Here is a 13,503-nt window from a genome sequence, read left to right as displayed (position 1 = left end):
ACACAAGCGTGCCACGACTTGGTAGACCAGGGAACAGCAGCCCGCCAGCGCTTAGAGGCCACGTGCTACAGGTTACTACACACACACTCTGCCAGACAAACACATGCGCATGCATGTCTGTGTGACCCACTAACTTTTAGCTCGGCTGACTTCAGAACTCTGAGAGGAGGGCCTGCCCCCTGGCTTCTGAACCTGAACGTACGGTTCCTCCTCCTCTCCTCCTCCTCTCGCTGGCCGCCTCTCTCAGCACATGCCTGACTCTGCCGCCAATCGCCACCCAGCCCGGGACGCTTTAAAACCCGACCCAGCCTTGCCGCCAGCCACTTAATCACAACAACCTAGCACACAACACAGCCACCAGTTAAAGCCTGAGCGCTAGCAGCCATGCAACAAGCTAGAAGGGGAAGATAACGAACTAACTACACACTGCGCTACAGTATGTGTCTGTTTAAACGCCTGGCTTTAAACACCTCTCCTCTATGACACAGAGCTCAGACAACTCTGAACACAAACCAAACATGGTCACCGGCGCGAGCGCCAACAGACAGATGCCATGGGCACGACATTGACGACAGTGGATGTCTATTTACTGTATGTCTGTCTGTTTGTAGATCAGGGGCTAGCGTAAAGCTCACTAATAGGATGCATAAACATGTGTGCACACAGTAAAAAAGCTGCAGCCCCCCCTCGTAGGAACACAAGGACTGAAGCTCTCCAATCACACTAATAACAAAGAAATACACCAGATATGACACCCACCAGCTCTGTCTCTATCTGCCCCAGGTGGAGTATTTCTCTTACCTCTGTTGCCAGACTGGGCTTTACAGACCAGGCTTTACTGTTGTCCTCAATATGTCCCACCTTTCCAGCCATTCAAAACAGGTAGACAGAGAGAGGGAGAGAGAGGCGGGAGGGAGAGAGAGAGAGAGGGGGGGAGAATAACAATCAATAGAATAATATGATGAGCCTTTTTAAAGAGGTGTCAATCCACACGACTGCCTAAATAATATTTATATTAATTAATCTTTACCTCTATAAGCCCATTCTCATATTCTCCCAACCTGACAGAAAACAACACTAACACATATAACTTCTATTTGTCTTCAAATGCCAAGCCGACGCTTCCCCACTGCTATGAGCAAGAGTGAGAGACAGTGAGAGAGCAAGGATTCTGTTTTAATTACAGAATTATGTAATGCATCATGAAAGAGGATAGCCTCTATTCACAATTGTAGCTACTGTATGTGCCTTTGAATATCACCATGACCTCATATCAATGTAATATTTCAGGTAAATGGTCATGCATTATTACATCTTCATAATTCATATACAGTTTATATTAATGTATAGATTACTGTCAATAAGATAATAATAATAACACAGGAAAATAACATTCAGACAGTAACAGCAGTAATAATTTAAGTAATGAAACAATAGCAGCAGTTTACATTTGATATGTCCCCCTAACCCTACCCCCATCTAGCTGTTTAGAGTGCCGGCAATGTTTTGTCTCCAGCTAACCCTGCTGGTCTCTCCGCCCCCCTCTACTCTATCCCAAATATACCCCCCTCCAGGGCCAGGTCCGGCATTCTGCCTGGTAATTCATATTTACCCAGTGAGCCAACCTGCCTTGGTGTGTTGCTCTCTCTCTCCGTCGGCTGGCCGTATCCCCATCAGAAGACTCAAGCTTCCTCTCGTCTAACCCCTACTATCTCACTCTCTCTCTCTCTCTCTCTCTATATATATATATATATATATCTTGCTCTCTCTCTCTCTCCTCTCTCTTCTGTCTCTCTTTCGCTCTCTCTCGTCTTTGCTCCAATCCATTCAGGAAGCCATCTTGTGTTTTAAATCCTGCTTTACATTAGCCCTAGTACAAACACACATTCTCGCTGTCCCTCCCTCTCTCTCTCCCTCCCTCTCTCGCTCGTTCCCCTACACCAATAGGTCTACCGCGCACAGACACACACGGGAGAGGATATATTTTTTTAAGCCAGCCTCTGTGAACGCTTTCACTGCTGCACTACACACTACCTCCTCCCACTCCCTCTTTTATATTTTAACCCCCCTCCTCCCACCTCTCTCTCTGTCTTTCCAACAAGTAAAGCTAACTGCATTCGTGGTCTGAAAACTTCCCCCTACCCCTTATTCAACCATACACTCGCATGAAAACACGCACACATGCACACACACAACCGGCGAAACGTCACGCTACACATAGCACACAAAGAGAGTCAAGCAACCAATCAGTAGCCAGCCTGAGTTCTGCTGCTAGGGTGAAAGAGAGTGAGAGAGAGAGAGAGAGAGAGAGAGAGAGAGAGAGAGAGAGAGAGAGAGAGAGAGAGAGAGAGAGAGAGAGAGGGAGAGAGAGAGAGAGCAAGAGAGCATAGCTGAGAGCAAGAGGAGGGGGGTTGTGGAGTGCAGGTGGGGGGGTCTGTATGTGTTTGTGTGCCCTATAAAAAGTGAGTGAGATAGACAGAGAAAGAGAGAAAAATAGGGAGAGATGGAAGGTGGACTGGGGGATGGGACCTCTCTTTGGCTGTCAATTATCTCCTGGAGCTCGGCTTTCCTAAACAATGACTCTGGTATGTGGTATCACTGAGGACCATCTGTGTCAGGGCTGCCTGTAATAACTGGACTGGACTACACAGTGCACAGTGCACAGTGCACAGTGCACAGTGCACACGCACACGCACACGCACACACACACTCTCTGTGTAGCACAGAACAGACACTTACACAGCACCACAGCCATTTAAACATGCTGACTCCAGATCCACACACACTGACATAGTGTAATGTAGCAAACACTTCTGAATTGTGCAAATCTGTGGAAATTAGTGAAAATTGAACACAAGGTAGAACATTGTTCACTGGTCATTGACAAAAGTAAAGATGAAATTAAAGAAAATACACTGCCTATTTTGTATCATTCTGATAGACAAAATAACCCCCAAGGTTGTACAATAAAACCACTTCCCGAGGAGTTTTTCTCTTTTAGGAAACTGACCCTGCGAGACTAATATACCAATCATATCTAGGAGGTCTGGGGGGAAAGTGTTTTGCTAATGTCAGTTTAAAAGGGAGAGAGATGTCCTGCTAGTACCGTCTCAGACCCAGGTAAAAGGTTCATATGCTCTCTGTTTAGTTTTCATTGACATTAGTAATGGGTCTGTGAATGCAAGGGAACTATTGGCATGAGCAAAGTTGTATCTAGGGTTTGCCAGTTTCTTATAATTTACAATCAGAGTGCCAGGCAACAGAAGCTACGATGTACTGTATATGGGCTTACCTGGATATAGTGTTGTTAGTTACATACATCTACTGTCAATCATTTTTTTGAGAAGCGAAAATTATTTGAAACAGTCATTAAGTGGAAGAGAAAGCACAAATCACCAAAACGAATGGCGAAAGAGAGAGAGGGGAGAAAATGAAAGAAAAAATGGCAAAGACATTAAAATGACTGAAAAAGACAGACGGAGCAAACGAGTTCATGTTGAGGACAGACCAGGGACAGACAGCGAGAATGAGAGAGAGAATGAGAGAGAGAAAGAGAGAGAGAGGGACTGGAGTGGTAGTAAAGCAGCCAGTCAGTGAGTGACACAGCGTTTGTAATGTCTGTCTGAGCCACAGCCTCTCATATGGCTGGCGTGGGAAATCCCCTGCTCTGACGTCCCTCACTGGAGACGCCCGCTGCCGCGTGTGTGAGAGTGTGTGTGTGAGAGTCTGTGTGTGTGAGTGTGTGTGAGTGTGTGTGTGTGTGTGTGTGTGTGTGTGTGTGTGTGTGTGTGTGTGTGTGTGTGTGTGTGTGTGTGTGTGTGTGTGTGTGTGTGTGTGTGTGTGTGTGTGTGTGTGTGTGTGTGTGTGTGTGTGTGTGTGTGCGGGACAGCGAGAGCAGATACGGATGCGCAGCGTGGCTGTGTTATGGGTGGTGACCGAGCAACGTCATCATGTATCAGACGGCGTGCCGTGGCTTCCTTGTGTGTCTGTGGCACGTGGGAGAGCACACTCTCACTCTGCAGCGCTTAAATTATTGAATGTTACAAATATATCTATAATAAGGTCTGTTAGAGTCGCATGTCTGTGTCGAGACTAACGCAGAAGTTTGTGGACTACTCAGCCTTATGTAATGTACCGTATATCTCCAACCCATCTCAATACTCAGTACTGACTGACCTGGTCACACTGCACCTGGCAACCCCAGATGGCCCTCACCATTTCCTCACACACAAACATGTAAAATCCCATCTGCTCAATGACATTACTGTAATCCTGATATACAAACAATCCTGGTAGACAAATGATACGCCTGGCCTCCCGAAGCTAAGGCAATATGGGTGTAAACACCATGCGATGTGTGCCCAGCTCTCATCTGAAGAGGAGAATGATGGATGGAGATAAATAATAATAATAATAATAATAGATGTATTTTATATTGCTCTTTTCATACAGCATCTCAAAGTCAATTTTAAAAAACTAATTCAGGGAGCTAGTGGTTGATGGGAGATGGTCTTGATGATGATGCAGTTCAGTAAAGGAGTAGCGTGAGTGGAGGTGGCGATGAAGGTCAAGCCAGGGAGGGAGAAACATCAATCAGACAGGCAGGCCAGGAGCTTTTCATCAGGCACCTCTGTCTCTGAAGTTCACAGCTAGTACTTCTCCTCTGTAGGAAGGCTGGAACATCCACCACCGAAAGTGTAGCACCCACTTGTGATGCTTCGGCAGCTATAAGCGCCTGAGAGACCATCACACCTCGGCAGTAACAGTGTCCTATGAGGCGAGACTCTGTCATCCCCTCACACTGTCCACATCCTTCCAGAAACAGGGGCAGGTGGGGAAAAAAAGCCGGTGCTGTGTTGATCAGGTGTTGATGCATCATTCAAATTAGATTGGCCAGCTAGCTAGCTATAGCTACCTAAGCCAAGTAAACAGACTTCCCATTATCAGTCCTGCAACTCCATGGGTCACCACCAGATATTTTAGCTCAACCTTAGGTTATCAACCCTCACGGCTCCATGGCAACCACGGAACTCAAATGAGATGATGGGATATGGTTGCCAAGGCGATGGGGACTCAGAGAAGACAGAAGAGGTGAGGGGGATGGGAGGAGAGGAAGGAGGGGAGGAGAGGGGAGGGGAGGGGAGGGGAGGGGCCTGTTCAACCTCTCTGCTCAATACAGATCACCTAAAGAGCACAGCTACAGCCTCTTCTCTCTGTCCATCCTACTCACTGCTGGCCATTACAATCTTACACTGTAAATACAGTGTGTGTTATAGCATGGCCTTATACTATAATGCTAAAACACACATATGCACACAAACACAAACCCACATGCACACATACACGTACATACAAACACCCACCACCCACACACTCTATCCCTGTGTGTTAGGTGTGTAAGAGTGACGGAGGAGGGGATTCTCAGGTTCAGACAGACAGACAGACATTATTTGTCACACATCACCTATAACTCTGATATCTCTAATCACACTGTTACCAGGGTGCAATGATCTGTTTCTATGAGAAAATCACCATCAATATACAGGTAACTTCCAAAATAAAGGAAACACTCCTGAATATGTATAAAAATGCCCAGTTGGCCAATATTTTGTCTACCATGGCTAGAAGAAGAGTTCTCAGTGACTTTGAAAGAGGGTCTTAAAGGAGCATAGGGGGTTTAAAGGGTGTTTGTGTGTGTGTGTGTGTGTGTGTGTGTGTGTGTGTGTGTGTGTGTGTGTGTGTGTGTGTGTGTGTGTGTGTGTGTGTGTGTGTGTGTGTGTGTGTGTGTGTGTGTGTGTGTGTGTGTGTGTGTGCGTGTCTCAGTCACCAGATCTCAACCCAATTGAACACTTATGGGAGATTCTGGAGCGGCGCCTGAGACAGCGTTTTTCACTACCACCACCATCAACAAAACACAACATTTCTTGTGGAATAATGGTGTCACATTGTAGAATCTATGCCAAGACGCATTGAAGCTGTTCTGGTTGGTGTTTCCTTTATTTTGGCAGTTACCTGTATATACACTGTTTATTTGTTGTTCTAACTTATAACTAGATCTACGAAGCTAAAAAGACAGCTACAGTATAAGACAGAAACAGACAGATACATATCAGTATTAATGGTTAAAAAACACCTAGGCCTACTACAGGTTAAATAGAGGTAGAGTTCCCCTACGAGGTCACTGGTCTAATCTATGGTGGCCATAAACAGTCTACTTCTAACAACAATGGGACTGAGTGAAAACCTCTGGAATAGACATGCACCATAGGATCATATATCCAGTCCATACACACTAGCTGGGCTGCTTCTGTATTCCTCTCTGAGACAGATAGAAGAGATCATCATGAGTATCATGTTGGATACAGTGCATTCAGAAAGTATTCAGACCCCTTGACATTTTGTTAGGTTACAGCCTTACTCTAAAATGGATTACATGTTTTTTTTCTCCTCATCATTCTACACACAATATCCCATAATGACAAAGCAAAAACAGGATTTTAGAAATGTTTGCTAATTTATCAAATAAATAAAACGGAAATATCACATTTACATAAGTATTCAAGTATTCAGACCCTTTACTCAGTATTTTGTTGAAGCACCTTTGGCAGTGATTACAGCCTCGAGTCTTCTTGGGTATGACGCTACAAGCTTGGCACACCTGTATTTGGGGAGTTTCTCCCATTCTTCTCTGCAGACCCTCTCAAGCTCTGTCAGGTTGGATGGGGAGCGTCGTTGCACAGCTATTTTCAGATCTCTCCAGAGATGTTCGATCAGGTTTAACTCCGGGCTCTGGCTGGGCCACTCAAGGACATTCAGAGACTTGTCCCGAAGCCACTCCTGCATCGTCTTGGCTGTGTGCTTAGGGTCGTTGTCTTGTTGGAACGTGAACCTTCGCCCCAGTCTGAGGTCCTGAGCGCTCTGGAGCAGGTTTTCATCAAGGATCTCTCTGTACTTTGCTCCGTTCATCTTTCCCTCGATCCTGACTAGTCTCCCAGTTCCTGAAAAACATTCCCACAGCATGATGCTGCCACCACCAAGCTTCACCATAGGGATGGTGTGAGGTTTCCTCCAGACGTGACGCTTGACATTCCGGCCAAAGAGTTCAATCTTGGTTTCATAAGATCAGATAATTTTGCTTCTCAAGGTCTGAGAGTCATTTAGGTGCCTTTTGGCAAACTCTTAGCGGGCTGTTATGTGCCTTTTACTGAGGAGTGGCTTCCGTCTGACCACTCTAGCATAAAGGCCTGATTGGTGAAGTGCTGCAGAGATGGTTGTCCTTCTGGAAGGTTCTCCCATCTCTACAGAGGAACTCTGGAGCTCTGTCAGAATGAACATCGGGTTCTTGGTCACCTCCCTGACCAAGGCCATTCTCCCCCGATTGCTCAGCTCTAGGAAGAGTCTTGGTGGTTCCAAACTTCTTCCATTTAAGAATGATGGAGGCCACTGTTTTCTTGGGGACCTTCAATGCTGAAGAAATGTTTTGTTACCCTTCCCCAGATCTGTGCCTCGACACAATCCTGTCTCGGAGCTCTGACATGCACTGTCAACTGTAGGACCTTATATAGACAGTTGTGTGCCTTTCCAAATCATGTCCAATCAATTTAATTTACCACAGTTGGACTTCAATCAAGTTGTAGAAACATCTCAAGGATGATCAATGGAAACAGGATGCACCTGAGCTCAATTTCGAATCTCATAGCAAAGGGTCTGAATACTTAAGTAAATAAGGTATTTCTGTTTTATATTTTTAATAAATGTGCCAACATTTCTAAAAACATGTTTTCCCTTTGTCATTATGGGGTATTGTGTGTAGATTGCTGAACTTTTTTTCATTTAATCCATTTTAGAATAAGGTTGTAACGTAACAAAATGTGGAAAAAGTCAAGGGGTCTGAATACTTTCCGAAGGCACTGTATAGCTGGGTGTTTCTACAATGTTAGGCTATACAAATAGTGTAGTCCCTGAATATACAGTCATGGTCAAAAGTTTTGAGAATGACACAAATACTAATTTTCACAAAGTCTGCTGCCTCAGTTTTGATGATGTCAATTTGCATATACTCCAGAATGTTATGAAGAGTGATCAGATGAATTGCAATTAATTGCAAAGTCCCTATTTGCCATGAAAATGAACTTAATCCCCAAAAAACATTTCCACTGCATTTCAGCCCTGCCACAAAAGGACCATCTGCCATCATGTCAGTCATTCTCTCGTTAACACAGGTGAGAGTGTTGACGAGGACAAGGCTGGAGATCACTCTGTCATGCTGATTGAGTTAGAATAACAGACTGGAAGCTTTAAAAGGAGGGTGGTGCTTGAAATCATTGTTCTTCCTCTGTTAACCATGGTTACCTGCAAGGAAACACGTGCCGTCATCATTGCTTTGCACAAAAAGTGCTTCACAGGCAATGATATTGCTGCTAGTAAGATTGCACATAAATCAATCATTTTTCAGATCATCAAGAACTTCAAGGAGAGAGGTTCAATTGTTGTGAAGAAGGCGTCAGGGCGCCCAAGAAAGTCCAGCAAGCGCCAGGACCGTCTCCTAAAGTTGATTCTGCTGCGGGATCGGGGCACCACCAGTGCAGAGCTTGCTCAGGAATGGCAGCAGGCAGGTGTGAGTGCATCTGCACGCACAGTGAGGCGAAGACTTTTGGAGGTTGGCCTGGTGTCAAGAAGGGCAGCAAAGAAGCCACTTCTCTCCAGGAAAAACATCAGGGACAGACTGATATTCTGCAAAAGGTACAGGGATTGGACTGCTGAGGACTGGGGTAAAGTCATTTTCTCTGATTAATCCCCTTTCCGATTGTTTGGGGCATCTGGAAAACACCTTGTCCAGAGAAGACAAGGTGAGCACTACCATCAGTCCTGTGCCATGCCAACAGTAAAGCATCCTGAGACCATTCATGTGTGGGGTTGCTTCTCAGCCAAGTGAGTGGTCTCACTCACAATTTTGCCTAAGAACACAGCCATGAATAAAGAATGGTACCAACACATCCTCTGAGAGCAACTTCTCCCAACCATCCAAGAACAGTTTGGTGATGACCAATGCCTTTTCCAGCATGATGGAGCACCTTGCCATAAGGCAAAAGTGATAACTAAGTGGCTCGGGAAACAAAACATCGATATTTTGGGTCCATGGCCAGGAAACTCCCCAGACCTTAATCCCATTGAGAACTTGTGGTCGATCCTCAAGAGGCGGGTGGACAAACAAAAACCCACAAATTCTGACAAACTCCAAGCATTGATTATGCAAGAATGGGCTGCCATCAGTCAGGATGAGGCCCAGAAGTTAATTGACAGCATGCCAGGGCGGATTGCAGAGGTCTTGAAAAAGAAGGGTCAACACTGCAAATATTGACTCTTTGCATAAACTTAATGTAATTGTCAATAAAAGCCTTTGACACTTATGGAATGCTTGTCATTATACTTCAGTATACCATAGTAACATCTGACAAAAATATCTCATAACACTGAAGCAGCGAACTTTGTGAAGACAAATACTTGTGTCATTCTCAAAACTTTTGACCACGACTATACAGTTACTGTAAGTCAGGGGTGTCAAACTCATTCCACGGAGGGCCGTGTGTCTGCAGGTTTTTGGTTTTTCCTTTCATTTAAGACCTAGACAACCAGGTGAGGGGAGTTCCTTCCTAATTAGTGACCTTAATTCATCAATCAAGTACAAGGGTGGAGCAAAAACCCGCTCGGCCCACCGTGCAATGAGTTTGACACGTGCTGTAAGTGAATGCAAGACGATAAATTAGGATAAATCCATCAATTTAAGTCATTCCCACTAAAGCAGGACTACTGATATGTCTGGGTTACAAGTTACAACTCCTCTCCAAGACCCTCATCTTTAAATATGACCACATTTGAGGTTTAGGTAACCAATCACAGACAGGGAAAGTGCCAGTGTGAAAACAAAGGGGACAGAGTGACAGAGCAGGGGAGGGCAGTCCAGGAGGTAAGCCAAGATTTCCTGTGATTGACTGAACCTCTTCCCCCCTCCTGAGATCTTTTCCTCTGTCCCCAAGGCTATAGGCCACCATGTCCAAAATGTTGTCCATGTCTCTGTGTACAGTCCCCCCCCCCCCCTCCTCTGTTCTTAACCCCACACAGAGAGGGAAGAAGGGAGGAAAGATGAGCAGCAGCCTATTTCCCGTGGCCTAGCCTAGCCAGTTTACCATGTTTTTCCTGAGCCCTCCTCCCTTCCTCCTCACTGCTGACTATTTATTTACATTCTTCCTGTCCTCCTGCCTCTCAGCCCCATCTCCCATCCTGTGTACGCACCACACACACCCTCCCTCCATGCCCTCCTCTCTCCGGGGCCCTGGCCCTAAGGTCAACCCCCACACCCTCCCTCCCCTCCTCCAACCGTTGCCCTGACCCTAAGGTCAACCCCCACCCTGATCCTCTTTCAACCCCATCCCCCATCCTGCATACGCACCGCACACACATACCCTCCCTCCCTGGCCCTAAGGTCAACCCTCACTCTGTCAGTGGCCCTGGCCCTAAGGTCAATCCCCACCCTGAGTGTCAGTGTGGGGCCTCAGGGGTCAGGGGAGAAAACGCAGGGGGAGTTGGAAGGAATTCTACACTGCTGCTGTTTGTTGAAGGGAGGAGGAACCAAACACGACCCTCGTCTTCATTATTCCACAAACAGAGCTAATGGAGACAGTTGGGGTGGTTGCTTACGTTGGCACAAAACCTCAGTACTTGGCCAAACCAAAATGTAATGTATTGAGCTTTCTAGAAGTCAAAATCTCCTGCAATGCATGTATATCTAGTTTTTTATATCTACACACGTACATTGCCACAGGCACACATACACGCATGCACATGCACACACACACACACACACTTCAGTGGACATCTCATCTGTTTCCCTGACCTTTAATGACAAACCGCTGGTCAAACAGGCTGGAAGTCTGCTGAGTAATTATTACTTTGACTGGTTTACAACGTTTGTCTGTCTGGGACAAGGACAGGTACACCAGTAGCTCAACAACTTAGCCTGAATTTAGTCTACGTTGTCCATTCATACATGCTATTTTGAGCACACTAATAGGGGTCCTACCTCCCCCATTGTTTTGTACTAAACAATGACAATGGTATAGCCTGGGTACCAGTCTGTTTAGCTAACATTCCACTCCTTGTACTCTGTGTCATATGCCAAAGATGTTTAGCATGACAGGAGTGGCAAGGAGTGGAATGATAGCTAAACAGACTGGTACCCAGACTAACAATGGTAAGCTGTTACTAGGTAAACATAGGTGAGTTTATGGATAGGTAAGATGAGGTGTATGTGTCATTTGGGTGGACTATTCCTACAGCCAGGCCTTGGGGTGATGCCTGTCCAGACCTGACAACTAAATAATGTCCAGGGTGGATCCAGACAGGGGCTTTAACGTCAGTTTGTCATGACTTAGGTGGTCTGATGAAAACCTAAGACAGCCAGCTACATGCACTTTAAAATATGTCTTTGTCAAACTCAAAAAGACAAGTTTGCTGTTTTTAAAAGAATGTGATTAATCAGTTATGGAACACAAATACATTCCTCCTCTGCTGTGGTACGTCCACATATTATCTGTATACAAAACTAAACCTATAAACCCTTGAATGTTTAAACTGTTAAATTGATATGTGTCATGACATTTACATTTTAGGGCCCTATATCTTAGAGAATAAAGATGTACAACTTCAATGTCCCTCAACCAGCTCCAACCAGTCTCACACTGACCTAGGAGAAATAGCCACTGGGAATATATCATGAAAATGTGTGTTAGTTAGAAGTTTGGTCAGTCATTTCCACTCACCTCCCAGTCCTTCTGTCCCTTCATCTTCAGCTGGTCACATTTACGCAGCTTACAGATCTGCTTCCCAATCTTACGGTTCATACAGTTGCTGCAGGTGCCACAGTTCTCCTTCTGCATACAGGGGCCACACACGCCGCATCGCCTCCTCTTCTTACCCTGGGGGGCCACAAGGTTCTCTCCATGGGTAGGGGGCCCGAGGGAGAAGAGACACCCCTGCTGGTGCTCAGTCTGGATATACTTGTAGTGAGGGGACAGGGGCATTCCCAGGCCCTCCATGGCTTTCCCCGGGCCCCGCAGAAAGGTCTGGGTCCCGGTCTCGTCACCGTCCAGGGAGAATTCATAGATGTCCTGTAAGTGTCGGGGGCCAGGCCCTCCCTTGGCCCTGTGCATGCTGACAGACAGTCCAGTCTAAAGCCTAGCTGCACTGGTGGCAATGTGAGGGATAAAAACAGAACAGCACAGCAACACAGAGTAGTGTAGTCTAATGGTCTGGAGTTCTGGAGTTGGGGAGGTAGTTGTTGTAAGAGCTGAGAAGGGCTAAGGAGTATGTTAGTCCATGCTGTCCTGTCAGTCTCCTGGTTGGGCTGCTGGATGAGATTGGTCGTTGGCATCTTTCCCAGCTACCCAGAGGGATGGACAGGGGTCAGCCATAACCACGACAGGGGAGGAGGTGTCAGAGGAGCCATGGTCTGGTCTCGCCTGTCCAGCAGTAGCCTACCTGGGTGCTGTCTGAAAGTGGGAATAGAAAGCATGGGAGAGAAAGATGGATGAGAACATTTAGGCCTACTTACAATGGACAATTTCAATGTGTCTGTTCATAGCTGCGGGAAGATGTTTTGAGTTGGGGGTGATAGAAAAAAAATCCCTTTTATAATAATGTATTGCATGCATCTATAATCGCATTTGCTGATTACATTTACGTCATTTAGCAGACGCTCTTATCCAGAGCGACTTACAGTTAGTGAGTGCATACATTTTTTATACTGGCCCCCCATGAGAATCGACACCACAACCCTGCCGTTGCAAGCGCCATGCTCTACCAACTGACCTACAGGATGCTATGGCATACAGTTGAGCAGACACATTTTTGGGATTTCCACACACTGGATTTATTTGTTGTTGCATGGTCTGGGAAAAACATGTGCCTTTTATAAACACATTTCTACGTCCATAGCAGAATATGTTTTTACACCACACAAATGGCCAAATGCAGGCTACTGTACAACTCACTATTCAGGTAGGATGCAATTTAAAAAACAACAACCTTTTTTTCGTATTTATAATCATTATTATAACAATAATCCTTATTATTATTATTGTATATCATTGTTATTATTGTAAGCCTATTTATTAATTTAAACCAGTTCTCTAAATATGCAAAACGTGTTTAGTTTCATTCTGTTGAGGCATTTTCGTTGGCTAAATTAAGTTTGATCTTTCTTTTTAATTGGGTGCTCTGTATTTAGTTTAAGATAGGCCTTTTATAAATAAATATCATTAGCCTATTGCTGTCATTTGTTGGGTACGGTAGCCACTAGCCTTTCTTGGTAATTGCTGCAATCTAACTTTTGTGAAGGTTTAACCAGTTCGTAAGTGTTTTGTTTCATTCTGTTGAGCCATTTTCTTTGCCAAATGAAGTTCCAACTCTAATATCCTGCTTGTAGTTTCCCTATAAACAATGGCT

At 45.3% G+C, this 13,503-nt stretch overlaps 1 protein-coding gene across 1 annotated transcript in view; it reads right to left on the bottom strand.

Moving 5' to 3' along the window:
* LOC121530650 (methylcytosine dioxygenase TET3-like) overlaps positions 1–1,693 on the bottom strand; it is a 55,419-nt gene extending 53,726 nt beyond the window's left edge. Inside the window, exons 1-2 of the mRNA XM_045226834.1 lie at positions 1,613–1,693; positions 802–861 (exon numbers count right to left, since the gene is read on the bottom strand). The gene's annotated coding sequence lies outside the window, so the exon portion shown is untranslated. The remainder of the gene's footprint in view (positions 1–801; positions 862–1,612) is intronic.
* Positions 1,694–13,503: the final 11,810 nt, after the last annotated feature.

This window comes from Coregonus clupeaformis, chromosome 18 (assembly GCF_020615455.1).
Source record: "Coregonus clupeaformis isolate EN_2021a chromosome 18, ASM2061545v1, whole genome shotgun sequence".
Taxonomy (NCBI): Eukaryota; Metazoa; Chordata; class Actinopteri; order Salmoniformes; family Salmonidae; genus Coregonus; species Coregonus clupeaformis.
The sequence above is the reverse complement of the archived record's forward strand: the minus strand, read 5'-3'. Positions and strand labels throughout refer to the sequence as shown.